This window comes from Panthera pardus, unplaced genomic scaffold (genome assembly GCF_024362965.1).
Source record: "Panthera pardus isolate Hobbes unplaced genomic scaffold, ASM2436296v1 HiC_scaffold_11, whole genome shotgun sequence".
NCBI classification, from domain to species: Eukaryota; Metazoa; Chordata; class Mammalia; order Carnivora; family Felidae; genus Panthera; species Panthera pardus.
This window is the reverse complement of record NW_026526666.1, coordinates 15,471,243-15,478,107: the sequence shown is the minus strand read 5'-3', so window position 1 is coordinate 15,478,107 and position 6,865 is coordinate 15,471,243. Positions and strand designations below refer to the sequence as shown.

Sequence of the window (6,865 nt, the reverse complement as noted above, 5' to 3'; positions counted from 1 at the left end):
ACAGTACTGTGGACTCAGGAATGCAAGGCCCCCTGACCACTAAAACCAGGCAATCAAGGAGAGTCCCCTGTGTGGTCTGCAAATGTGCACCAGCTTTAGCAGGGCAGTGGATGAGCACAGGAACCGTATACCCCTGCTGGTGTTAGCAGGGCAGTGAGAGAGAGCATTTATTTTTCATTCACACGACGTCTGATGGGTTCAAAGGAACCTAATATGACTCTTCACAGAAGCTGCCCTCTACAAGATGGCTCAGTATTACACTGCCATGTCAACACATGTTTTTATAATCTTATGACAACACAACCAGATATAGAGTTGAATACCTGTAATTAAGTGCTTCTTCCTATACACATTCCATTGGATACAGGAAATCAGATGGCCATGCCTAATTTCAAGGTGTATATAAGTATAGTCCTTCCCTGTGTCCAGAAAAAGAGGGCAACAAGACTTCAGTGAACAGTAAAAAAGTTCGCCACAGCTTGCACATGTTTGAATGGTCTGTTCCCTGCTTTTCTAGCTAAGCTCATCTTTGGCTACTCTCATCCCTCTTTCAACAATCTACGTCCCAGCCTTCCTGCAGTAATTCCAGTTTTCCCAAACACAATATGACTTTCTTCCATACATTCTTGCTTAAATTCCCAAGATTCATAATTAAGGTTATCTATCCAATAAAACTTTCCTGACCCTCAAGAACATATTAGATGCCCTGTTAACAGGTCTGCATAGACCTGCATTTATTGTATTAACATAGATTTTTCATTTTGTACTGAAATTGTACTGAAATTGATTGTACTGAAATTTTTTTGACTGTGATATTACCCTGAGGCTCTGAGAATAGGTAGCATTTATTATTCATATTCATATTAATATCTTAGACCCATCTAATAGGTGCTCAGTAAAAATTGGTTCAATAACTACATTATCTAGCACATAAAGTCCAGGTTTCTTAACTTAACCATTATCTGGCCCCTACCTCCTTTCCAGGGTTGGCTCTGTTATGTGCCTTTATGAACCTTATTTTATCACACAGTTAAGTTACTTACTATTTCTATTACATGCCCCACATTTTCCAATCTTTGCATCTTTGTTCATACTGCTTCTTTATCATGAAATCTTTCTTAGCCACATTTTTGTACTTTTAGGTCCTACAGATATTTCAAAGGCCAGTTCTAAAGACAGTTCTATTTCCAGCCTGAAATAATGTCTCCCTCCTCTAAATGCCCATCAAATTTTACCCATAGCCTATAATACTACTTTATCAAACAAAGTGCTCAGTAAAGGTTTGTGGGATGAATGTTGAATGTTCTACACAGTATAAAATAATTTCCATTCCCTTCTCACCTCAGAAACAAGAAGTGGACATCAAAAGTACATGAAATATTCAACACCCTATTCAGTCCCTATTAACAAGCTGCTGGAACCATGACCCTAGAGTGCAGAAATATCTGTGCAACTTTAAATGAATTATCAACAATCAACATTTTGCCAAGGAAAACCAATAGGTATGTCTTATTTGTTGTTTTTCCTTATTCTTTCTTCCTGCTGGATTTATTAATGCCCATATCATTGGAGCAATAATAAGCCATAAAATTAATGTCCAATGTCTTTTCTGGCTTAAGACTTAATTTATTCCCCAAGCCTTAGACTCTGGCACAATTAGGTTTTGATGCATGTACATTTCTGCTTACTTGGGACTTAGTAGGAAAGGACTCCACATTTTGAATGGCCTCATAAATATATATTGAATTTAATTTTCTAACATGCAAAACCCATTTTCCTGTTGTTCAAAAGTTTTTTCAGGTTGGGAGTAGAGCAAGTTTCTATTAAGTATTTTTGTGGTGTGCCATTAATTAGTTCATAAATCAACATGTCTCAGAATTGCACAGATTACCCTAAAGCCAATACACTTAGCATCACAACATACAACTGCATTCTTCAGTCTCACCCATGTCTTGCAAAGGTTTTGTTCAAAGCAATTAAGATTGTTGGGGTCACTTGGACATTAATAAGTCAGTCATACTTCAACAGTTTTTACTACATTCCTTTAAAAAAAAGTTACTATATTTAATTATACAATTACATAGTTTACAAAAATATCAGTGGAGAAAATACTGATGAACTAAAAGATAAAAAAGTTAAAGTCTCCCAAGATCCTCACCGCCACAAGAAACAACCACAGTTAATATGCATGTTTTTAGTTCATTCAATCCCTAAGCCTTTCTTTCTTTATTGTTTTAAAACTACTTTCTCACTTCTAGTCAAAATGCCTTATGTGCTTTATTGCCCACATTCACTGCTGGTCACTATGCATTTTTTTTTTTTTTTTTTGATGAGACTATGAAATTGTGAATTCTCTCAGTGGAACAAGAACGGGAATAGGAGCAACAACTCAAAAGATAAGAATTATCTTACATTGGATACTCTCCTTTTGCTTCCAGTGTCACTGAAGCCACAAACTGGTCTGGCTCCATTACATACCCTGTTGGTGCAGCCACTCTGCCCTCACCTGGGCACAGGCAAGGAGTATGCACGGAAGCCACGGGCCTCTGCCTTTCCTGACTTGAAGTTCTTCAGACTTTAAAAGCGTATAGATGAGGAGCGCATGGGTGGCTCAGTCGGTTAAGCATCTGACTTCAGCTTGGGTCATGATCTCATGTTTTATGAGTCTGAGCCCCCCGTCGGGCTCTGTGCTGACAGCTCAGGGCCTGGAGCCTGCTTCGGATTCTGTGCCTCCCTCTCTCTCTGCCCTTCCCCCACTTGCACTCTGTCTCTCTCAAAAATAAATAAACACTAAAAAAAGTGTTGTTTTTTTTTTTAAGTTTATAGGTCAAATGAGGAAGCAAAGACACATGATGGAGGAAAATGGCAAAACATTTAGCTCTGACTTTGGCTGAAAGCAGAGTGGCCTGGAGACAGATTCCTTTCTTTTTCTTCACCCCTAGCTCCAAGCTCCAAAAGATTTAAGTAGGCCAAAATCATCATTACTGATAATGTTCCAAGGCAGGGGTCATTCATTACAAACAAATAAGCACATGATCCAGGTAATGTGTCTGGTCAACTACTCCAACTCCCACCCCACCCCCAGAGCATGATTACAGGAGACTCTTTTCCATCAGTCCCTGACTTAATTGGAACATGGAAGATTAGGCCCATTTTCATTCCAGGACATCTCAAAAATATGGCCCCAAACTTTCTTGACATCTAGACCCACATAAGCCTTACTTTCTAATTACCAGGTAAATTCAAAAACTGAAAATATTCTTCTCTCAGAGATGGTTAAGACTGATTTTTTTCTTCAATCATCCACTAACATAGGTTAAAGTGTTCTCACTAAGTATTCAAAGTAAAAGGAGGCGGAAAGCACAACTATTTGAAAAAAAAGATTTACCAAGGTAAATGAGCCAACAGGAACTTCTTCATGACACATGCTGGAAGCGGATAGAAGGGATGAAGCATGCCAAACTCACAGAGGAGTAAAGAATGGAGAAGAACTGTAGTGAAATAGAGCGGGAGATGCAGGTATTATTCAGATAGGTCTTCAGGGAAGACAAAACAAAGCGGAGCACCCTGGAAAGGGCAAATACATCCATTAAAAGAAGAGGAGAAAAGCTGAGGAGGCAGAGTGAAGCAAGGAGGCTGAAGAGGAGAAAGGGAACGCAAGAAGGAAGTAGATAGGGCACCATTCCCTGACCTTCTGTGTACTTCTGCTCCTGGAGAAAGGAGCTCAGACACTGCCTTTCATGCTGTTCCCAAGGTTCTGAAAGATGAACTTCACTGAGGGAGAAAAACACTGGCCATGTCTTCAGTTCCATGTAAAGTCCATTTTTTCAATGTGGCCTAGAGTGAAATGAGCACTTGATTCTGTAATGTCTCCTTGTGCATATTTCCATATATTCAACATCTTTTTTTTTTATAATTCTTAATCTGTAAGTAAAAAAATAATAATTTCCTAAGCCAGAGAGGCCTCCTTAAGTGACAAAGCCATGTAAAACAAAACCAAACAAAAAGCAATGAACTGTGGAGAATCACAAACATCGGTTCATCCATCCACCTGTGCAACCATTCCTTACCTATTCATTTCTCATCTGTTCATTATTTCTTTGTCAATTCTTATTTATTCACTCTTTATCCCATGAAGGCACTGTTATTAGTCATGAATAGATCAATAAAATGAAGATTTTTATCTTCAATGAGTTTTCTCTCTGAGATATAATCACCATTTCCATTCTGGCAAAAACACAAGAAATTCCTTGTTTTTTGTCTTAATCCTGCATTCCTAGCTTTGGGTCCTAGTCTCCAAAACACAGAGAAAAAGACTCTCCAGAGCAATAGCCTAATTATGTTATCAACTTAAGGGGGGGCAAAAAAAAACCCCTTTTATTTGCATTAGATCTCTCAGTATTCAACAGGTTTTCTTTTACTAGGAGAAACAAACCATGCTGAGCTCCACCTGTAGCCTGCCATGCAGTGAGTGGCTGACAGACCCATCCCTTTCTCTTCCCCCTTTAAGACTGTTCACATCCCCCCACCCTGTGAGGGAAGCTCAATGGGGTTTAATCACTCTCATTAAGAAAAGTCTAAGACTAATCAAGGTGACTAGAGTTCACATATACCTGGTATCTGACCCTTAATCCAGTATTCTTTTCACCTGACACCTCACCACCTATTGGTTGGACAAATACTAGGGGAAGAAATTAAAATGGCAAAGAAAATCCCATTTGGCTTTGAACGGTTGGAAGCTGTTTGCACCACAGGGATTTTTCTGCACCTCCATGGAGATGACCGACCCCTCAGCTCCCATATACCTTGGTCTCTACAACATACTAGGTCCTCTTCTGCAGTAGCAACAAGAACTTTGCTTGGCTGGCCTCTCAGAAATCCTGTCAGTGAAAAGCAGCAGCTTCCCAGTGACAGCCGCTGCCATTCCCTCCTTCTGCCATCAGAATAAAAGCCAAAGTTCTCATAATGGGCTTGAGGCAAGAGACCATCAAGCTCTCCATCATCTGCCACCCTGCACCCCCGCTCTCTGTTCTGGCAAAGGCACCACAACAGGGCACCCTTGCTGACTCAGAACAGACTAAGCTTCCTCCTACCACAGGGCTTTTGCTCTGCCGTTTCCTTGGCCTGGAACACTCTTTTCCCAGATACCCTCAGTGGCCACTTCTATGCTGCCTTTAAGTCCTTGCCCATGTGTCACTTTTTCCATAAGGCTCACCGTGTCCGCCATACTTATCATGTCAACTACCTCCTTCTTGGCTCGCCCCTCTTTTTTTTTCTGTTGGTTTTGTGTGTGTGTGTGCCAGAGCACTTATCATCTTCTAAAATGTATATTGTACTTAATATGCTGATTACTTATCATCTGTTCCTGCCTCCTTTGCTTATATTATCCAAAGGTATAATACAAGAGGCACATGGGGCACGTTTATCAAGATTCTGTTGAATGAATGAATGAACACATCCCTAGACAGAAGTCCCAAGTTGATTAAAATAGATGCATGGTAGATATCATTCCTATACTGAAATCCATGGGAGCAATTAAGTCTTTCAAACAGTTATCTTTTATAACATTAGAGTTGCTTAAGTATCTTTTGTTGTTGTTGTTTTTTCCCCTCATGGAAATAATTCCCAAGAGATCCTGGGTTCCCTTAATCCTGCACTATCTCCCCACAGGAGCCACATCCCCCAGAGCCGCCTGCACTGTCAAAGCAATTAAGGGGCTGCACTGACTGGAGGTCCTTCCTGCCCTGTCTGAGCCAGGCTTCCCTTTAAGGCAGTTCACCTGGAGGCCACCCCTTGCGTACCCAGTCAAGGCTGCTCACACCTTAGCTTCCCCGGCCGGCAGCGTGTTTTCCTGTTTAGTCCATGTTAACATTCCACTGCAGGTTCTCCTAACTGGCACCTATTCTGTCTGATAAACCTTGTCCTCCCCCTTCCTGCTTCAGTCTTCTCTTCTCTTATAGAAACATTATTTATTTATAACATACCCTAACAGACAACTCTATAGCCAAGAAGGAAGAAGGAAGCGTACCTCTTCCCAACAATACCCACGTGGGATATGAAAGGCGATTTTTCCCCTTGCAAGAGAAAGGCTAGAAGAGTGGCATAGGCTTAAAGGAGCCAGAGCTGGTGAGGTGGGGATGAAGATCTGGGGAGCCACCATCAGGGTGGGCTTGCTACACCATCTCCTCCGGAGCCCTCCTCCCAAAGCCCTCCTCATGCTTCCTCCTCAGTGAGGCACTGATATATATTTGGAAGTGGAAAGCTCTGACCTCTCGCATCTGTTTAAGTGGGCCATGCACCACAGAATGCATCTTGCAGGGGGAGGGAGCAAGGAGAGCTTTTAATTTTCCTTAATTTGTCTCGGTTTTCATTTCCATTTGAATGGTATGTGTCAGAAGACCTCTGTGTGGTGAAATGTCTTACCCTTGTCATTATTTCCTCTCCACAGTCTGCCTCATGCCCAGGAACTACACCTAGGAGTCATTTCTGGCAGGAGCCCATCCCTTCTTGAACTTTCTGGGTATGTCTCCAATCCACCTTTGCTGCATTATAACAAGAATACCTGTGACCATTTTTAGGGTATGGGGCATAGGCTTTCAGGAGGTTGCTTTGCAATAAATAATTATTGATCCACTGCTTAACCACCTAAGTAAGACATTTGTAATCTTGTGACCATGTTGCACAATGTCTGGGAGGCCACATGAGCCATTACCAGAGAAAATCCAATCTTACTCTTAGCCCATCACAAACATGCTGAGGCCAGAGCATGGCACAAACAGGATCTTTACAGCTCTCCTCGGGTTCAGAGGGAGGCCTGCCTCTCCTCTCTCCTTTCTCCTTTAGGTCTCTCTCCCCCACCCCCCCC

The 6,865-nt window shown here is 41.6% G+C and overlaps 1 long non-coding RNA gene across 1 annotated transcript; it reads left to right on the top strand.

Annotated features, from left to right (window-relative positions):
* The first annotated feature begins 1,363 nt into the window (after positions 1-1,363).
* On the top strand, positions 1,364-6,641 carry LOC109271958 (uncharacterized). The gene is made up of 2 exons (XR_008418292.1): positions 1,364-1,502; positions 6,449-6,641. It is a non-coding gene; the product is annotated as an uncharacterized LOC109271958 (long non-coding RNA).
* Positions 6,642-6,865: the final 224 nt, after the last annotated feature.